The sequence below is a fragment of the Monodelphis domestica genome, chromosome 5 (genome assembly GCF_027887165.1).
Source record: "Monodelphis domestica isolate mMonDom1 chromosome 5, mMonDom1.pri, whole genome shotgun sequence".
Lineage (NCBI taxonomy): Eukaryota > Metazoa > Chordata > Mammalia > Didelphimorphia > Didelphidae > Monodelphis > Monodelphis domestica.
This window is the reverse complement of record NC_077231.1, coordinates 155957443-155979771: the sequence shown is the minus strand read 5'-3', so window position 1 is coordinate 155979771 and position 22329 is coordinate 155957443. Positions and strand designations below refer to the sequence as shown.

The window sequence follows — 22329 nt, the reverse complement described above, 5'->3', positions numbered from 1 at the left end:
TCTGTGGCTCATGTCCAGAACTTTCTCCCTCCTCATTTCCATCTACTGGTTTCTCAGAATTCCTTTAACTCCCAACTAAAAATCCCATCACATCTTTTAATGGATACCTTCAGAAATCTCTGAATTATTTCTCATTTGTCCTATGCAGTGCAAATAGAGTAGACTCATATTGACCTATTTGATGTGCTCTATAAGAGGTTCTTCTAAACTGCTTCTAGTAAAATCTATAGCTACAACTTTCTTCAAAGGTTTTTGGTTTCTTCTCTCTATTGATTAATAGATATCTTCAGAGGATTCATTTATTCAAGGCTCTAGCCTGAAATGTGAATGGAACATGAAGCTTTGTGTAAATCTAATGTGTGTTTTGATATTTAAAGTATAAAAGTAGGGAGTTATATTTGTTGTCTTCTGTGTTGAATAGATGATACTAAATATAAGTATTACAATTTTATATATTTACATTTAACTTGTATAAGTCCATAAAACATCCTATTTATTCAACCAGATATTTGCTTTTTAAAAGAATTCACTTAATTTTAGTTATAAATATTACACATGTGGAAAATAAATTTTAAAATATTGATATTTTTAAGTGTCCTGAATATAACTTTGTATATATTTGTTTTCATGCAATCTCTTCTATTAGAAAGTAACCCTCTTGAAGGCAGAATTGCATTTTGTCTTTTTTGTTGTTGTTGTTGTTGTAAACAGTATTTTATCAAGCCTCTGGAGTTTAATAAGTGTTTTTTAAGTGATTGATAACTGCTGGAAGCCAATGTCTAGAACTATCTTTCTTTTCACCTACATTCCCAGTTTCTTTGAAGACTTAGCTAAAATTCCATCTTCAAGATTCTCCAGATCCTTCTCCACCTAGATTATCTTCTACATATCTGAATATATTATATTTACTCAATTTTATACTTACACATACATAGGCACACCCACTTTATCATCTCATTAGAATTCAAGCTCTCTGAGGGCAGGAACTCCCCCACATTTTTTCACTTCCCTCCCCACTTAGCATAGATTTTAGCCCATAATAAATGCTTTATAAAAGGCTATTAGCTGACACATATCCATTTATTACATATATGAAAACTTAACTCTATCCTGTACCTCTTTCTTCAGCACCCAAAACAACCTTAAGACTTTAAAATTTATATTTTAAAATGTTAAGATTAAAGTTAGGACTGCTTCTTACTCCATCCTCTGATTGAATAAAAATGCGGACAAAGACTGTTCATCTGTAAACAAGTCTCTTAAGATAGTGGCTAGAGGAAAGATAGCAGTGGACATCTGCACTCCACCGCCACTCCTGGTATCTGGAAGACATGACTTTCCCAGAGTGAGTCCAGAATCCCCCAAACAAGGGGCTTTGGAAAGCTATGGCACTAAGAGCATAAACTGGAGTAGTGGGAGGAAATGGAGAATTTTTTATTTCTCTCAGGGGATGCCAGATCAAGAAGGTAGGAATAAACCTGGGTTCAATCTTCTCTCCGGGTCCTACTCAGGAAAAAGGCTGCCAAGGGAAGAGCCAGCCCCATATGGCCAGTGTTCTCTTTTTCTCTGCCTGCTTTTTGTTATTTAATAAATAATTATAAATTAAGATAATATTTAATCTTTAACACACATATGCACATAATGCAAATGATCATATTCATTCATAATCTGATTTAACCTGTGATTAGGCATTTAAACATTCATATGTGCTCCTCAAAATATATACATACCATCAAAATGAATTAAATCCCTACTATATTATTGAGTAGCATTAAATGTATTCGTGCTTAATGTACAAGTAAACGTGGATTTATGTATGCAACATACTTTTTGTATATGTCACACACTATTATTGATATCCATATCTGCCAAATATTATTTGGGGATTCACTTGATAGAATTTTTTAAAATGGAATCAAGACAGAATAGCCCCAAAGAATAATCTTTGTCATCTTGGAGGTGCAGGTTAATTTAGCTAAGGATTCTACTTAACCCATTTGATTGATACTTTCCCAAAATGTCTGAATCATTATGTTTTCTTTCTTTTGGCTTTCTACCCTTAGAAATTAATTAGTCTTGTTTCAAGGAAAAAACAAAAACAAATACGTGATTCAGCTCTTAATATGCCTCTAGGTATGAGACAGAAGTTATTTCAGGAGAGTCTTTTCAAACTTGATTCCTTTAATGAGCATCATTCAAGTGCTTCATACATTCCCAGGCCCACCTCCTCTTCTATTTCTGCTCAGACTTTATTTGTGAGTAGCTGTCATTTCTTTTCGACATCTGGAACATTCTGCTGTGTGTGAAGTTTGGGAAACCTTTAATATCTATTTCAATCTAGGTTTGTTCTACTTAACTGAAATCACAGGAACCACTTTCTCCTTGTGTTTTTATGAGGTCTCTGAAAGTGTTTTAATACTGTGGATGATTACTAAATCAAATTCCTTACTACCACAAAATTTGTAATCTTTAACCAGTCAAGTTTCTAAAAATACCTATTATGTATATTAATGTAGTTGTCCACACCTAAAGAATTCCAGGAGGAAAGATTCCTTTAATATACAGCTCATCTTTTTGGAGTTGTGCCTGGGGCAGGAAAAGACTAAGTGACCAGCCAAAGGTCATTCTGTCAGTATGTGTCAGAGGCAGGAAGTGAACTTAGATCATCTTAGATTACAAATTGGTGGTACAGGAAAGATGATAAAATGTTTTACCCTAAGCCTGTCAGAGACTGAATTTGTTAACGCCTGTATAAATTGAAATTATACAAAGAAATTCCAAAGTGATGTTCCACCCAAACTTTTAGGTATGTATATAGTTTCCAAATTTGGTCCTCTGCAGAAGAAGCCACTCCAGTAGACCAGTTTTCACCCTGTTCCTTCTTCCTTCTGCTTTTTTGAGACAAGCAAAGGCAGCAGGGTATAAGCTCAAGCATCAAAAATCATTACTGGAACAAAAGTAGAAATTACCTTGCAAATTCTTAAATTTCTATTTAATGGTTCTAAATTTTAAATTATGAGAGGAGGATGGAAACAATGACATCCTAAATAATGAAAAGCTCAAATATAAATCACAGAAACAACTGTGGCAGGGTTAAATGGGGTCTGGAGTTGGCCAGACTCAGCTCAGTCTTTCCCATACTTAATCTTATCATCCCAAACTCTAAATTAATCGAAAATTGTGTTTACTTATTTTGTTATTGTTCAGTTGTTTTTCTCTTGTGTTTAACTTTGCACCTTTGGGATTTTCTTGGCAAAGACATTGGAATAGTTTACTAAGTCCTTTTCCAGCTCATTTTACAGATGAGGAAACTAAGGCAAAGATGGTTGGTTAAGTGACTTGCCCAGGGTCACACAGCTAATAAATGCCTGAGGTCAGATTAAAATCAATATGAGGAGTCTTCCTGACTCCTGGTCTAGTACTCCATCCACTGTGCCACCTCACTACCCCTCTACATTAAATTTTTAATTAATACATAATTTTAATACACCTCTGAAACAACTAAACTTAGAGCCCCATCACAATTCATCAAATGTTATTCATTTAATGTCTTAGGGAATGGGGGAAAAGCCAATTATGATGTTTAATAATTATGTTAAAAATAAATAAAAGTAATATGCTAAAGACTGAGGATAAAAGAAGAGAAGTAGTATAGTCCCTCCTCTCAAGCAGTTCACAATTCAATAAGAGGGAGACAATACATACAAGAAGTTCTTACTAAAAGTCAGAGGGAAGATTCCATAGAATCTTAAACGACAGTAGTGCATTTTCTTCAAGGTCATTTTCATTGATTAAACTGTGAGGAAAGAGATAGATAGATAGATAGATAGATAGATAGATAGATAGATAGATAGATAGATAGATAAAAATATTGAGTTCACACTCCTATAGACCTACCATTGTGGCTATGGTCCTAAAGGCTTTTTACACTTCACTGCAGTAATGTTAGAATCAGCTAGAAAAAATAACTACAAATTGCATACAACCTACTAATTTTGTAGGAGGCAATGGAAGGGGACAGGAGAGTCCCAGAATCAAATACAAGTTCAATTTTAAAAGAGAATTCATAACAATGACCAGGAGGTATTTCATTATCTATCCCTTTGGAAGATGCATATGGGATGCTAGAATCTCCAAGTTGGGATGAACCCCAGAAGTCACTTAATCCATCATCTTGTATAGAGGTGTCAAATCTAAATGAAAATAGATTTCTACAGGGTGCATGTTAACTTAGAAAACCACAAATTAGCATTCTGTTATATTTTATTCTTACTTGTTCTATTAAACATTCCCAATTACATTTTAATATGCTTGATCTGCTACTGGGATGCTGACCTCTCTGCACCAAAAAACCAGAAATCCTCTAATTTGAGGAGGTATGTCAAACACAGACAAATGCAAAAACCAGTCACAAAACAAAAAAAAAAACAAAAATTTTAAAATCAATTTTATCTCTTTATGTAGTTTAAATTCCATGTTATTTTTCTCTCACACTATCCTTTCAGAGTGAGAACATAAAAATTAGTAAATAAAATAAAGCTTTCAACCTATAGCTGTGTAGACAGAAAACAAATTCTCACTGACACTGTCCCAAAATATGTCTCTCTCTCTTTTTTTTTTTTTTTGCATTTGAAGTTCATCACCTGTTAGAAGGTGAGTGGTATATTTTTCCCTTTATTGTTTTTGGACTCTGGATTGATGGGAGTTCTAAAATATTTCAAAATGTTGCTATCATACCATATGTTATTTTAGTTCTGCTCACTTCATTTTACATCATTTCATAAAGGACTTTCTGGTTTCCCATATAAATGTCTATTTCAACTTTTTTAATGACAACAATATTCCATATTATATACATATATATATATATATATATATATATATTTCGAGTAATTTGTTTAGCCACTTCCTTAGGAAGATAACCCCTCTATTTCCATTTTCTGGCTACCACACAAAGAGCTACTGCAAATATTACAGAATTTAAAATATTATAAGAAAACCCAATATCTAAGTCCAAACTAATAAACCACATGGAACATCGGGTAATTTAACACAATATACAAAATATGCTTAATTAATTACAAGGTTCACCTTTTTACTTTAAATATTGACCACAGCAGTCAATGTGAAATATGATTTGTTTCAAAAGTTTAATTAAGTATATATTTATGGGAAAAACTTATTATATAATGTAAATAACAATAGTATAGTAAATTACCAATATTTGTTTTTTTTTCCTATGGAAGTAAAAAATTCCACTTCATCTGTTAATATATTATCTGTTAATGTGTTAATAATAAAACATTTGGGAAATGATGAGTATTAATTTGTAAAGGGTGATTTTGTTTTGAAGTTACACTTTATAATATGGATTTGTGTTTATAGTTATATAAGCACTGTCTTTATGTATATTTTCATGGGATAGGGACCAGACACAAAGTTATTGCTACTTGATGAAACTTTCTCTACCAATGAACTTTGGCACCTCTTCTGAAATCCAGTCAGGAAGAGTTAGCTGCTCAAAGCACTGATAAGTGAAATGAACTGACAGATCAACACAGTAAGTATGCTTCACTGGCAGGACACTTGAGTTGAACTCACATCTTCCAGACTTGGAAGCCAATTCACTAATATTTTTATATGTCATTAAAAAGAACAAAGTCCTAGAAGGGACAAAGACTGACTAAACCTTATGAATCAGGAGAGAATACATTAATTTTACCTACTTAAAGTCCATACCTTGGATTAATTCATATTTTTTGCTCTTCTTGCCATCTCATGTGCACTAATATAATCCCTTTATTTTATATAAAATGCGTTATTGTCGAGTTTGAAAATATCTTCTTTTTCAGTTCCTATGCATTTTTCTTTTCATTGTTAATCAATTTAGGCATAGTTTCATTCATTTTGACTTCTCCTCTAATTTATACCATGAGTCCCTAAGAATAGGAGAATGCAAACAAACCTATAGTTTTCTTGGTTTCTGACACATGGAAAATGCTGATTCGAAAGATTTTAATGACAGTGGTAGTCTCAGATGCTGGAAAATGGAATGGAATGAAAATGTATAATCTTAGATCTTGATATATAATCACTTTGTACAGAGTTGATTAGACAAATTTAAATTAATAGGTTCTTTTCTAGGTTATATATTAAGTCATGTGTTCTCCATAATGACAATATCTTTCATTTAGCATTGCTCCTTAAAAATAGTAGGAAAAAAATCTATTGCAGAAAATAGCCATTAAGAGAATAGTACTTAAGTGTAAGTTGATATATGGCCATTTTCTGTTGTTCTATATGTTGATATTATAAAGAACTAACATTTTTCAAGGTTTGAAATTTTGCTTGGTGAATATTTGTGTCAAATGTCTATAACATTATGTAATATTCTGCATGTTCAAAAATATTTTACATTCAATGCCACAGTTGGAAGTTGACTCTATTGGACCCTCTGTCATAGTTACTATTGTCATACATTCATAGGTGCTTCTGGGCTTTAGTCTCAGTCAAAAATCTATCATTGCAAAAAATGATACTAATGGTTTCAAGGCTCATCAATAGATTGTTAGGCATGTATTCTTTAAACTGGCTGTTGTTATCCTTGGATGTACATTAAGGATTATAATGACTAAGGAATTCACATCAGATCTGAGGATCTATCTGAAACCTTAATAAATTTGGAGCAGTTTTCAATTAGTGCACAGGAAATTTACTTTGTGAACCATGACTTGTTTTATTAGTGCCCTTGGGGGCAATTGAGATGGGGAAATCAGGAGATTATTATTTGTTTAAAATGAAGTAAACACTTAGCTTTTACCTCCTTAATAAGGTAAAGGAAAATAACACTGAAAGCAGATGAGTTGAAAAAGATAAATGCTATTGTAATGAAAGTAAATATATTTTTTTAAAAGATGTAGTCCTTCTATTAAAATAACTGTCCTCTCTTCCTCCTCCACCACTTCCTAAGACATGAAATTTGTCAAGTTATCACTCACATTTATGAAATTTAAATATTCTTATGTAATTAAGGATTCTTAATAGCATTTTAATGGTTTCAAATAAGGCATAGATTAGTGACTTATTTACAAATATATTTTTATATTATAAAAGTCCAGATTATCTTAAAACTAAAGCATTTGTACCTTTTGAAATGTTGTGTGATCATGTAAAATAAATTCCTATTACAAAGCAGGACTATAGGTTGTTTGTATTTTATAAAGGAGGAATGGGTAACTAAACTTATTCAATGAAAAAAGGAAAATGAACTCTTGCTTTGATTTTCTTAGTTTAAATATCTTCAAATGAAGTTTGGATAAAGAAAAAAATCTGCCTATCAAATTTATTTTAACATACCCATTTGTATATGTACTTTTACATACACATATTCATATACATGTGTTTATATACATATATATATACAATTATTTTAGTTCCTTATATTTTAAAAATCATTCTCTTACTCTTTTCTCATACCTCAATTCCAAACCTTTGCTCCTCTCCTCTCCTGTATTCCAAACAAAATGTAAAGAACATGGACATTCTATTAATGATTGCATTGAAGGCTGGCATGATTTATTTCAAACCTTGACTCATTAGTTTTTCCTTAGACTACCTGGTGGTTTCCAATGCCTCAGACAGGGTTAACCATATTGGTCCCATGCAACATATCGGTGCCAGATTTACTGGGGAGTCCTGATGGGCTTAAGCCCTATCTTAGTTTAGAAGTCAGGAACTCAAGAAGTGTCTCAGCCTCAGTCTCTGCAAGTAGGAGACCACAAACATGCAACACCATAGGCAAGAAAATCCATTCTTACAGTGATATACAGGACTCATTTACCTGCTCCCCTTTACTCATTTTTAGGTAACCCTTTCTTGCCTAAACTGGACATTCCAGAGTCCCACTATAATAGAAGTTTTGGATCTGTTCAGTTTCCAAACCTCCTTATTGAAATGGGTGCCTCCTCTCTGCCACACACAAACTTCAGAGTTTGCCAGATTCATAATGAAGTGAACATGAACACTGCACTGACACTGCCCACTATAGAATGCCCAAGATGAAACCATCAGACAGCCTCAACTTCTCTGGTAACATAGAATGTAGGCACCTACATACCTAGTTCATCTATGCCACAAAGTGAGTGGCATGATCTGCCCTAATTGATACCATAGTTCAACCTATGTGAACTAAAAATTTAGCCCACAATATAGGGAAAAGAACACCCCTAGAAATAAAGAGATTTGTTTAACTTTGCAAAGGTAGCTAGAATTTGAATCCAGGTGACCCGACATCACAACACACACAATGCTGCTTTTCGCAAAGAGCAAAACAATAGGTCCACATTAATTCTATTCTCCTACAAGTGAGCTCTGCTTTAAATGTTCTTTGAAAAATTGGGAAGGTTGAACACAATCATCTCACTCACTGAAGAAAAAAAGAGGAGCCCTAATGTCACTCTCTCCCTAGACCTCTTGAAGTTATAATTTAACATTCCTAAAGTATGAATTTCCTGGACAAATAAAACATTTATATTTTTCACAAATGTAATAATCAGTGTAGCAAAAACAGAGGGTTAAGCACATAACAGATGCTCCATCCATTCTTGTTGATTGAGCATTTTATTTAATTATACTTTTCAATATTATTTTTATGATCTGGAATGTTCCAATCTTGCACCAAGTCAAAATGATATTTAAAGAAACATCTATATTTTTTTGAATCCCCTACCTTCTGCCACAACAAATTCTTAATTTCTGAAGTACTATTGTTTCAATCCAAATGCATACTTTCAGTATCTTAAAAGAAAAGAGAGAGAGAGAGAGAGAGAGAGAGAGAGAGAGAGAGAGAGAGAGAGAGAGAGAGAGAGAGAGAGAGATTCCTAATTAACACAAATACTCAACAAAATGGTTTTCAAATGACCTAGGTAAGTTTAATACAAAACTTTGATTCAGGACAAAGATAATAGTTGCTAGAAGTGTCCATTAGCTTTAACATTGAATCTATAAACCATCTGTATTGCTAACCAAACTTAAGACTATTGAATGAACTCATTATTTAGGATGAGACTACAAGATCTAATAATAATGTTAATCTGAGTGATTAATATATTATTTAAAACACTAACAATCTAAACTAATATCTTTTGAAGTCAGATTATTAATATTTTTAAATAATCTTTGCTGATGAAAGATGCACTGACAGTCCAATGAATAAACTGAACATTTCAGAGTTCTCTAGAATATTGAAGGGGAAAACTAAATAAATGCCAAGTTAGGTAAGGTGGTTTAAAAATAACATAAATTGTTTCAAATTCTCAATAAATAAAAAATATTTAGGAAAGGACACTTCATATTATTTCTTTAAAAACTAACACTTTTGTAAAAATAAATTATAATTTTTCTCTCCTCTAAACATACATATCAATATCATTTGTAAAACTCAATATAATAGTGAAGAAAAGAATAAACTGTTGTAAATGGAATCCTGGAAACAAAAACAACAACAACAAAGATTTACATTCATCCATTTTGGAAAAAAAATTCTTCTAATTCAGTGGAACAAAAGGTTACTTGGAGATGCGAAATAACCATGTATTAACTTAATGAGGCAAAATAATGAAGGGAAATGAATCAGATCAATTATATTATTGGAGTTAAGATGAATAATCCATTATTATTACTATTTGATGTCTGAATGATATTTTAAGAGACAGTCACTGGTATATAGTGCTGTAGTCTATAAGCATTTCTTAAATTGCAAACTCCATCAGTACAAAGAGGAAAAAATAATCAACATGTGTTTATTTACCTATATGTCATTTATATACAGGTACTTCTATAACTTGGAAAACTTAAAAGAAAAGTAAAAATCAGAAAAGAGAGGAGATGAGATAATATTTAAACAGAGATCATAATTTGCCATTAAAATAACCACTAGTGTCTACTACTACAAAGGTATGATAAAAATATATGGTACTCTACATGGTTCTTCATTTTTTTGGCAAATAGTATATTTTAGATATGCAGAAAATTTTAGATATATATGGAAATAAGGGGAGAGATGTTCAGTCAAAGCATTATATCAGATGACTCCTCAAATAAGAAAGTTATTATTGGAATCCCTTATTAGATTGAACATGAGAAACAATAGGGAGCTATTTACCATCATTTAAATATTAATTCAGTGATTAAGTTAACATTTTAAGAAAACAACCTGAGAGGGGGCAGCTGGGTAGCTCAGTGGATTGAGAGTCAGGCCTAGAGATGGGAGTGGGGGGGCGGGGAGGGGGTCCTAGGTTCAAATCTGGCCTCAGACACTTCCCAGCTGTGTGACTCTGGGCAAGTCACTTGACCCCCATTGCCTAGCCCTTACCACTCTTCTGCCTTTGAACCTATACACTGTATTGATTCCAAGATGAAAGATAAGGGTTTTAATTAAAAAACAAAGGAAAGAAGGAAAGAAGGAAAGAAGGAAAGAAGGAAAGAAGGAAAGAAGGAAAGAAGGAAAGAAGGAAAGAAGGAAAGAAGGAAAGAAGGAAAGAAGGAAAGAAGGAAAGAAGGAAAGAAAGAAAGAAAGAAAGAAAGAAAGAAAGAAAGAAAGAAAGAAAGAAAGAAAGAAAGAAAGAAAGAAAGACAACCTGAGATTGGCAAATTATGAGGCCAAGTTATTATGCAGGGCCTTTTCTCTAAAAATAGTGTTCCCCATCTATGCTCTCAAAACTTAGTCCATATTACCACCCATGCTGACAAAGAGCTATGCAATTCTAGGCAGGAACCTTGGAAAGTTGACAGGTAAACCAATTCCTTGATGTTAGGAGCTTAAAAGAAAAGGATGTATGAGCCAATTTTGACATTCAGCAGAATATATTTTTTATCTCTTCAATGAGAATTTTCTTCTTTCCTCTCAGCATTTATTGGGTGGAAAATAAGACAATAATATCAATGAGAACACATTTATGAGGTACTGCTGGGCATCCTGATAAGAGTTAGAGACTCAAGTGAAACAGACCTTACCCCCGGGGAGCATACATTCTTGTGGTAGTCTGGGTAAGGCAGATCAGTCTGAGTAAATAGTGCAAGAATATTCCCTGTGAAGCCAAAGTCCTGCGTTTGAATAGCAATTCCTATCTTCCTGTGCATACAGTGTGCAGTGGGTAAATCATTTCATATTCCTTGGCTCCTCTGAGGACTGAATGACCTCTGAGGATCCTCCTGACTCTAAATCTCCAATTCTATAATCTTACAACACATACTTTGTTAATTTCACTTTGGCAATCATAGGAAGGATAGATTTGGGAGATGATGATAGGGTCAAATGTGGAGGTTATTTAAGTCATCTAGCTAAGAGAAGATAAAGACTTATTCTAGGATGATAGCTGTGCCCTTAGAGAAAAGGAGTTGGGAATAAGCATTTATATAGCCCTACTAAGTTCCAGACATTATATGAAGTGCTTCATTAATATGATCTTGTAGGGTCCTCACAAAAACTCTAAGAAGTGGGTGCTGTTGTTTTCCCCATTTTACAGATGAGGCAACAGAGAGGTACAGAACTTGTGACTCTCCCAGGATCAAATAGATATTAAGTGTCTCAGACTGGATTTGAACGTGTCTTCCCGATTTCCACATTCTAACTATTCTGTTAGAGCTGTGATAGATCTTCTGAAGGTAGAAATGAAGATATCCGGTTGGCTGGATATGTGGAGTGAGGGAGCATGATGAATAAAAGAGAACCCTGCTGTTGCAAACCCGAGTGGCTGGAGTTTTGTGAAAAGTTAACATCCTGAGATGTGTGAGGCAGATCGTACCCTCTAATGAGGTTCAATCAGCACTACCTAAAATATTAAATGGGCTCCATCATGGCTGTTCTTCAGGCAAGCCAAAGCCCTAACACATAGTAGGGATGATACAATGGTGGGAATTCCCTCAACTGTATTATTAATTAGGTTACAATTGACATCAAAGGTCACTGCCATGCCAGAAGATGGGGAGTTTGCACTGAGGAGTGGAGGGGAGAGTGGTGAGACATTCTAGAATCTATAGGCTTTTATAAAGTGAGACAAACCCATGTCTTATTGATCGTGGTGATATATCTCTGAGAGTATGATCAAGTATATTTTGTGGGAGAACATAGTTTTTAGTTTAGATATCAGTCTTCAAAACTAAGAGGCTATCCCACAAATATTCTTGTTTCTCTTACTGAAAGAAGCAAATTTGGGAATCTATTTTAATGTACATGCTACCTAGGGATGAAAAGAAACTCTCTACTTCTTATCTCTAAACTAATATAACAAGACTTAATTTCTAATATCCTTATAAAGGGGAAGGATTTTTAAGGTCACATGCCAGTCATAAAACTGCTTTTAAAAAACATTTAAACCCTTCCTTTCTGTTTGAATGATGACTTCAGGGTAAGGGAATCAGATTACATGACTTGCCCAGGATCACAAGGTTAGAAATTGTCTGATATCAGATTTGAACTCAGGACCTCCAGACTCCAGGTCTGGACCTCTATTAACCAACTACTCTCAACTAGCTGCCTGGCAGAACTTCTTGGATGAATGCATATTTTGTTCACATAGAACCAAAACATCTATTATATTGTCTCATATAATGGTTTGCATTTAATTGGCACTTAAATGTTTTAATAAATTAATATCTGATTTGTCTGATTTATTGAAGTATGCTAGAAGTTCTCTGCTAGAACTATAAAAGTTCATTTCATGGATTATATTAAAAAACCTTTATTTCCCAAACCTATAGTGTACTATACACATGCACACTCTCTCACACACACATATCTGCATAGTGCAAACAGATTTATATAACAAGATGGACAATTTTTTTGGTTGATCATTAGGTTAGTGCTATGTGATGAAAAACTAGCTTTGGAGTAAAGGTCCTAAATTCAAATCTCTCACTAGTGTTACCTGAATGACCTTGGCTAAGTCACTTCAAAACAAATCCATGGTTTCTTCATCTATTAAATGACGAGATGGTACTACATGAGGAACTCTTGAGTTTCCTTCCAAATCGAGAGTTGTGATCAAAATATTATTCTACAAAAAAAGTTCTAGTTATAATAGTTGTGATCACATCACTGTTAATGTGGGTATTTTGGACATGTAAGTCAGGTTGAACACAGTCATCCCATAGGTTATGTGTTCTATAATAACTTTTCATAATATTCAGAAATTCTGAATGAAGAACATTGCAATATGACCATTTAATTGGTGAAATTTCAAAATGTTTTATATCCATTTGATGAAGATTTTAAGGTTGCTTATTGTGGATATTGTGGATTTCACCCAGAGATCCTACTCCCAGACCTAAACCTCCAAAGAGATCAAAGAAAGGAGAAGGGATCCATATGAACAAAACAATTTATAGCACTTTTTGTAGTAGCAAAGAACTGGAAAAGAGGGGGATACCTAAACAAACAAAGAAATAAAAGAGTTCATGAAAAATAATGAAATAGTTTTGTGTCATAAGAAATGATGAAAGGGATCATTTCAGGGATAGTTGGGAAGATTTGAGCAAAAGAGTGTAAAGTGAATGGAGCTGAACCAGGATAATTTATGCTACAATAAAATGCAGTGTGAAAAGAAACAGCTTTGAAAGACTGAAGCATTGTTATCAATAAAATGGCCAGCCATTATTCCAGAGGACCTAAGATGCGAATGCTGTCCATTTCCTGACTGAGAAGTAATGAACAACACATGCACAATAAAACATGGTCAATAAGGAGAATTCATAATTATGCATACATATGAAAAGGGTTTTGTTATTACTTTCCTTTCTTAACTTTTTTCTTTTTTTCTTTCTCTTCCTTTTTAATTTGCTGAGGTAAGAAGGAGAGGAAATAAATGGTTGTTAATTGAAAATAAATAAGATGTTAAAAATAAAAATATATTCACTTAAGGGAGATCTTCCAAGAGAAAAAAAAGGACATATTTAAAATTATCTTTTGGAACACTACAGGAGATAAGAAGACTCCCACAGATGAGTTTGGAAAGAATGATTGTACCTGACAGGTCATTGTTCAATTCTCACCAAATATTTTTGTACACAGGCTGTCAAGAGACTCCATTAGTGTCAGGAAGAGCTCCCTATCAAGCATAATTTTAAGACCTGTTCCATAATAATAACAACAGGCAAAATTTGGATGGGAAAATCAGTATTTTAAATAGACTTTATTTATCCTACCACTTTTCCTTTCATCTTGGTTCTCCAGATTTTTTTTCCAAAGGTAACAGGGCTTTAACATTTTTGATACTTCATTCTCAATAGAGAAATGCCAGGAATAAACAACATATTTTTCATCAGGGTGAACCTGATGTAGTACAAGTGAACTCAATTTGTGCATAAGCCAGATGTCTCACAAATAGGTTAATTTTTTAAAATGAAAGGGCATATTTAGTCAACACAAGTTTAGCTCCACATATCTGCTGCCATGGAAGCTAGTGAAGGAGGAAAGCCTGTGGCCAAGGAACAATCAACACATTGACTATCTGCTATGAGATACTTCATTGTCAACATTTTACATCAGTCAGGGGATGATACCTACACTTGAATAAGCCAGTGAATTGAAGTACTTGAGAACCATTTAGGACTGAAAGAAGGCAGTCTTCCTAGACATTAAAGAGAGAGTTGAGTGACAAATTCCAAGCCTGATTTACCAAACAAATACCTTGCTCCTGACAACTTCATGATTCTGAAAGATTCAGGCCTGAGGGTAGGTCTGGCCATGGAACTATCAGTAGAGTAACAAAATACAGGCTGAACTTTTTATGGAGCATTAAGTTGAGCCTGCCAGCCTTGCAGAATCAGGTCTCAGAATAAGAATAGTAAAATTGTTAGAGGCAAAAGAAATTGGGGTAAGAGGTTCTAGGAATCCTATGGATGATTCAAATTCCTAGGGCACTGTCATTAAGGGATAGCCATGGATAAAATTACATTTAATTTTTTAATTAATTAATTAATTCATTTATTGAATTTTCAAATATCACCTTTATTTCTAAAAAATATCCTTTTCCAGTCATCAGTTATAGCAATAAATAAAATTAAATTAAAAATATTGAATAACTAACCAACTCAATAATTGAGTTGAAAATATACATACATATATATATATATATATAATATTCCATACATGTAGTTTTCCCTGTTTCTTTAATCAATCTCTTTTCTTCAGAGCCAAGCAAGACTTTTTTTGATTACAGATCTTAGAGGGGTTTTTTTGTGTGTTGTTTTGTTTATGGTCATTGTTTCTTCTGTTCTCATTGGTTTAATATTTTTATTGCATAAATAGCTTTCCTTATTCTACTTAATTCACTTTGCCTTAATTCAAGTGAATCAATCCATTTTCTCTCTAGTTCTAATATTGATCATTACTGCAGTGCAGTAACAATCCCTTTCATTCATATAACAAAATGAGTAAGCCATTTTCCAATAAATCTTTGCCTTTTAAAATTATTTTATGTAAAAACTAGTGATTTTTAAAAGTGCATAATACCATTCTGTTTCTGACATACTTGGGGGAAAGGCTTAGAGGTTTGGTTTAAAGGGTCACTTTTCTTAGTTTAATTTATATATGATATATTTAATATGTGAATTTTGGATTTGTGGTGCACTGATGGTAAATAAAAATCCAGCTCTTATCATCTACCATAAAATGTCAAAGAACTTTAGGGTAGCACCAAAATATACCTCTATTGCCTTCATAAACTCTGAAACACTACTACCAAGTCATCAGAGAGTAGAATTTGATCATGCCCAAAATTAGATTTGAGAATGGGGGGGGGGGGAGTAGAATGGGTAATTGGAATATCTTTACAAAGTACAGGAAGGTAAATTAGTGCTTGTGTGAAGTATTTGCACATTAATATGGATTGTAGAGCAAAGACTCAATTTATTGTCTATGTTATCCTTTGGTAGGATCAGTCAAATCTACTCCATTTGACTATGTTGCCTAGAATAGGTGAAAACACTTTTTGATTGAATTAATCAGAATTGGCTGTGATCTGAGGAGCCATGTGAGAAAGACCATATCATGCCCTAATCAATTTGTATTACAAGCTGTATTATAATCAATAATCTGGTTTTGAGAGGATGGACAAAGAGAAGACTGAATTGGGGCAGAGGTGGTAGAAATGAAAGAGCTTTTTTGGCTCTATAACTAGCTTGAAGAAAAGGACTCAGGAGGAGAAAAGTCCCCTCAGAAAAGTTCAGCTCTTTCTCCAACTTCCTCACCCAAGTCTATAATTTTTTGTTTTGTTATACAAATGAATCTCCATTTTTCATGGTCACTGAAAAAATGTGTTGCCACCACGTGGTCAATTTGGGGATGAACTTCTGTGTACTTCTTTGTAACCCTAATCCTAACCATTTCCAGGCCCAGATCTGAAGTTTTTCTAGCTTGGTGTGACATTTCAGAATTTGTACTCTATGGGCATAGTTTCCATGAACCAAGAATCATATCTATATCATAGATAATTCATCTATCAATCAATCAATCAGATTTATGAAGAGCCTATGCTATTTCAGGAATTATGCTTGACTTTGGATATGCAAAACCAAAAATGAAATAATATTAGACTTTATTATAGTTTCATGGATGATCTTACCATAAGGAAGGGTGAATTAAAAAATCTCCAAATTTCTGATGAATTGAACATAATTTCAACATTTTAATCATCAGAATTCATTTATTCAATCTAAAATTTATAGAAAGCATGACTTCACTATTAACATTTTAACTACAGAAAACAAATAAATTATACATTTTAAAGAATTTTGTGTATGTTCTTTATTTTAATCCATATGCTGCTTAAGTCTAAAAATGGAAACTTAAATCTGTTTGATAAATTCAGTTTCAAACATATTAATTATGAAACATGAACATTGAGTTAAACCTGTTTATTACTTCTATCATTCTGGTAAACATTTTTATCCCTATAGTCCTTTATCAGTACATTTAGAGATATGAAACAACAAATGTATACCTTCCCATCTGTTTTTCAAAGAAAGACCATTAAGAATCATACATAGTAGAGATTAAAAGGATCTAAAAGGCCAGTTTGTTTAATCCTCCATGGAAGAATTGTTTCTTTAAATAAACTTCCTGGTGACTTTTCCAGCAGAATTTAAGGCAGGCAGCACAAATGTGTTGGGACATTACTAGGTCAGAACGAGGTCGCAGAGGGATCCTTGATGAAAAATTCTCAGGAACAGAGGATTCCAAATGGGCATTGAAAGATTTGTTTCCCTTTTATAGAAACTTTCTGTATTGTAGGTTTTGTTTTCCAACAGTGAAATCCATTGCAATTGGTGAAGGTTTCCCAGGGACTATGATGAAAAAACTTCACCTCCCTCCCAGAATCCTTTCTCCCCAAGCAATGCTGTCAAACAAGATTTTTAAAGACCCATATATTGTCAGAAAGAATACTTTTTCAGGGTCCATATGTAAAAAAAGGAAACAGAAAACTGAGAAACTTGAACTTTTTTTTCCTAGTTGTTTAATTTAAATTCACTTAGCCAGTCATATTACTATATCATGGAAATTCCTCCATAGATGAGAATGTTTTGATTTTTGTTTGTATCAGCACCTAGCACAGTGCTTTATATTGATTAGGAATTTAAGTAACCCCTTTTAAATTGAAATGAATAAAGATCACCGATTTTAAAGATGGAGTGGACATTAACACTAAACAATTTCAGCCCTCTAATTTTAAGAATTAAGAAATTTTGTAAAATTACATTAAATATTAGGTTACAATCTATCATTTGGGGGAATATAATTTTTTTGGGTTTTTCAATATTCACACAAATCTCACCTTAATATCCATTAATCCAACAAGTAAGCAATCATTTATTAAATGCCTAAAATGTGTCAGACAGACACTGTACTAGGTGGTGAAGATACGGAAACAAAAATGCAAACAGTTCAGCCCTTATACAGTTTATTTTAAAATATGAGTATATAGTATATATTTATGTGTGTTTGCTTATAGTTATATGAACATATATAAACAAATAAAGCCACATTATACACACAACATATAAAACAGATACAATGTCATTTTCAACAAGCAATTGCTAGAGAATTATGGGTGAGAAAGAAGTGATAGAATAAGCAGGTAAAACCTTAGCCTGCAGAATATGATAATCTTGTAAGAATTCATTGCATTATAAATAAGCTACCATTAAAGTATTTCAAGGAGCTAAAAATATTTAAATGTATTTCAGCAAGTGTATGGATTTGCTCAAGTAAATATGAATGGTATCTATTCCCCTATAACTACTCACATCTTTAAATAACTAAGAAGCCACAAGAGTGAAAATGGATTCTGACAGACCAGATCCATTCATATAAAGGAATTCAATGTATGGAATTATTATAGCACCAGTCTAAGAAGAAACACCAGAATGTCTGGCAATGTCCATCACTTTCACATGGAGGATCACTTAGGGATAATGTAGATGAACCATAAATATTTAATTAATCTTCAGTCCTTTATTACTTCAGGGTTTATTTCCCCAGGCTTCTATTCCCTATTTATTATCTCTGTTTAAATGCTTTCTTATCCAGATGTAGGAGTTTGACTTTTTTTTTCTGTTTAGTCTCATTCTGCATTTTATGATAATATTTCTAAGCATTTTAGAAAAAAGTAAAAAAAAGTATTATTTTTCTGAGCTTCCTGATTTTTTAATCAATTTCAGCTCTGATATAAAATTCAGAATTCATTTACAGGCTCTCCTTAAAACAGATAAAATGAATTCAAGTCTCAGATATTCCATTAGGCACTTGATTCCCACATCATATACTGTCATTTACTTTTATTCTTTTATATATAGCCTTTAGGAGACTTTCCAGTCCATGAAGTTTTATTGTCATCCAAATCAACAGGAACTGATTTTGCAAGTGAAACTGTAAAAAATCATTGCCAAAGTTCTAATATACATGTCCTTTCACTTAAGGTATTCATTCATTTTGCAGTTCTGTCAAGAAAATCAATCCAAGATTCAGTTATGGTTCATTAGGAATAAACCAAATTAGCTTTTTATTGTTCTATTGTGCTGTCTTTAGCAATTTTTGCCCATAGTTTTTGGTGCTTTGAATGAGATCATTTTTCTTTTCTTTTTAGTCATATGTCTACATTTACATTTTCTCTAAAACATTCAAAAGAAAAAAAAAGTTAAAAGAAGCACTTCTAAAAAATAGAACAATTATTAGAAAATAACAGGTCATGTTTATTTAAATAAGTTATGCTATTATTTGGATTCTTCCTTCAGTGGGAATTGAGGGAATACACATACAGGTAGGATTCAGAAATGTTTATGTAGACTTACAGTGACATTATCAGCAACTCAAAAAAAAGAGATTATATCTTCCTAGGAACGTTAAGTCCTCAGGTGTTATTTGCCTTTGTTTCTCTGTATGATTTCAGAGGCAAACCAAAGCAGAACTCAAGACCCAAAGACAGCATCATGCCCTAATCATTTCTAGGAAAATCCAGCAAGATCCACATAGATCATGCCTAGCTAACCTTCCAAGATCTTGACCAATAACTTGTCTCATCAGAACTGTAAAGTAGGAGCAAGAAACCCAAGTTAGAACCCAGTTAGAACAGAACAAAGGAATATGGCAAGAAGACAAGGGAGTAAAAAATACTGAAAAGCCAAATTTTAGTATAAGTCATTTGTTAAATAGCAGTAAAACTACCAGAGCAAGGGAATACAAAGGAGTCAAAAGTCAATCTAGTTAGGATTGGGTTGGTGCTAAGTAGGCAACCAGAAGTCGAAAAGTTGGAAATCAAGAAAAACTAGCAATTTAGATCAAAGTAATCAATTTGAGGAGCAAAAGCAGAGACCAGGAGAGCTTCAAAAGGAGGCAAACTAAGTTTTAGTCAAGAAGCTTTTATATACTTTTTTGTTCAAACGATATTTTATAAGAAAATTCTCAAATCACTAGAACTGGGAAGGTAAGGACTGGTGAAGTGTAGAAAGTCCTGCTACCTCGCAAATTCCAACAAGACAATATTAACATCCTTCTGTGAATCTGGCAACCTGCTATCATTTTAGCAATTATCTTTTCAGACTACAAACTTCTCAAGGGGAAGGACAACAATTCTGTATGTTTAAAAATGGCAATAAAAGAAAAAAAATCAAACCATCTTACAAGTGATTTTGTTGGTGGGTTTTGGATATATCCAATGTTGGTTGGACCCTTTGGTGATTTTCCTAGGGAAAAATTCTATAAATTTCAATAAGATTTATACTTCTGAACTCTTTGGAAATATAAAAAATATAGGATGTTCCAAAAATAAGAAAATAGATCTTTGACTATAAATATCTCTATATTTATGATGCTAATCTATTTAAGTTTAAAATTGCATTAAGACTTTTTGGACATGCAGCATACAAATATCATATATGACATTAATTTGAATATTTAGAAAAAATGTAAAGATTAGTTTCCTTAATGAATATTGATACAATAAGGTTAAATAAAATACTAGCAAGAAAATTATAGCAAACCAGTACTAAGATCATATTCTATGAAAAGATGGGATTTGTACCATGTGTGAAGGGCTGATTCAATATAAGGAAAACTATAAGGATAATTGACCACATAAATAATAAGAATAAAAGTCATTTGATTATATCAATACAGGAAAAAGTCTAAGACAAAATGTATCATTTCTGTTAAAAACACTCGAAAGTATAGGAAAAAATGGAGACTTTTTAATAATGATTAGTAATTGGGGAATGGTTGAAAAAGTTATGATATTTTGTAATGAAATACTATTGCAGTATTTACTTGGTAAAAGCAATAAAGTATGATAATTGACTGCAAATAACTTTCAGCATTGGCAAAAATTTTAGAAACCTGGTGCCCAAACTGAACCTTCAAGCTGCTTGTGAGCCCTCCCAGTCAAGAGTGGAGGGAGGAAGTGCTCACAATAATTTCCTGAACAGAATGCTGGGGCATGCAAAAAATATCCTCAGGCAGATTGAAGAGGTGGAACAGAGCAGCCTCCTCCATGCTGTTGGGGCACAGGTGCCACATCTTTGCCAACATGGATTAGTGTTATCAGCAATGCAAGGATTCAAGACTATGCCATGGAATTCATGATAAAAAGAAGGCCATCTTCCACCAAAGAAGGAAGTGACAGAGTCTTAATGCAGATTAAAGCATGTTCTTCTTCACTTTACTTCCTCCATTAATATTTTTCTGGTGTAAGGGACATGTGTATTCTATCACAATATGATGAGCATGGAAATATATATTGTATGATAACATATGTATAGTCTGTATCATATTACCTGCCATCTTGGGGAGGGAGAAGGGTTGGGAAGGAAGGGGACAACATGGATCACAAAATATAAAGAAAAAAAGATTATTGAAAATTTTATCAACACAAACAGGATAAAAGTTTAAAAAAATAACTAAAAAAGATAGGATATATCTTACTGAAATTGAACTCTTTCCATTTGATTTGCCTGGGGAAGATTCTGAAAATTACCTAGTATTCCCCCCCTTTTTTTCTTTAGTTTCCTATCATTGCACAGTTGTTTAGTAATGAAGGAAAGATTAAAATCCAGATACACTGATTCTAAAGTAGAGCTTTTTCCATTATATAATTTTCATGTGCAATATCACACTGAAGGAAAAGTGTACATTCTGTCTGACATTGTATTCTTAGGTAGGTATAGATATATCTTTTAAAAATAAATGATTACAAAACAACTTTCCATATAAACAATATCTTCTGAATTGATTTATTTTAATCAAAAGACTGAGACCTGGAAAAGTCATTTAAATTATTTCAATATCTACAGGCAAGAATTAACTCCATGTTGATTAACCTTTCCTAAATATAGTTTAGAGTCCATTTTAATGTACTTCAGGCTTGACTCTCAGATCCTCTTTTGGCTCTCAAAATAACTAAATAAAATTTTTAAGAAGCTCAGTAGTTAGAAGGTTATTGATTGTCTCAATTGATTTTTATTTTTGCAAAGGCACAGACAAAACCAGGAACTTATGCACAACTTTGAACCCAAATCCTTCTTATTGTAAATTAAATTGTAAAAATAGAGACTTGAATCCAGGACTCCATTTCCCAGGAGTCCTTGCTCACTTCCCAAAATGCCTTGTAACCTCACCTGGGCCTAGAGCGAGATGGGGTATTTAAACTGGCTGCAAAGGCTACTGGGTCTCTTTCCTACTTCTGCTTCAGAGCAGACGGGTCTCTTTCATAATGTAGGTGAGGTTATCTAGGCCTCTCTGGGCCTAGACACATGCTTTCTTATTCTGTATTTTTTTTAATC

General features: G+C 33.1%; 1 protein-coding gene across 3 annotated transcripts in view; it reads right to left on the bottom strand.

The window, feature by feature from the left end:
* The window catches only part of SEMA3A (semaphorin 3A), a 657947-nt gene that overhangs the window by 424335 nt on the left and 211283 nt on the right, over positions 1-22329 (bottom strand). Inside the window, exon 2 of one of the 3 annotated variants that reach the window (XM_056799471.1) lies at positions 8729-8796. The exons of the other annotated variants lie outside the window; for them this stretch is intronic. The gene's annotated coding sequence lies outside the window, so the exon portion shown is untranslated. The remainder of the gene's footprint in view (positions 1-8728; positions 8797-22329) is intronic. 3 annotated transcript variants of the gene reach the window in all.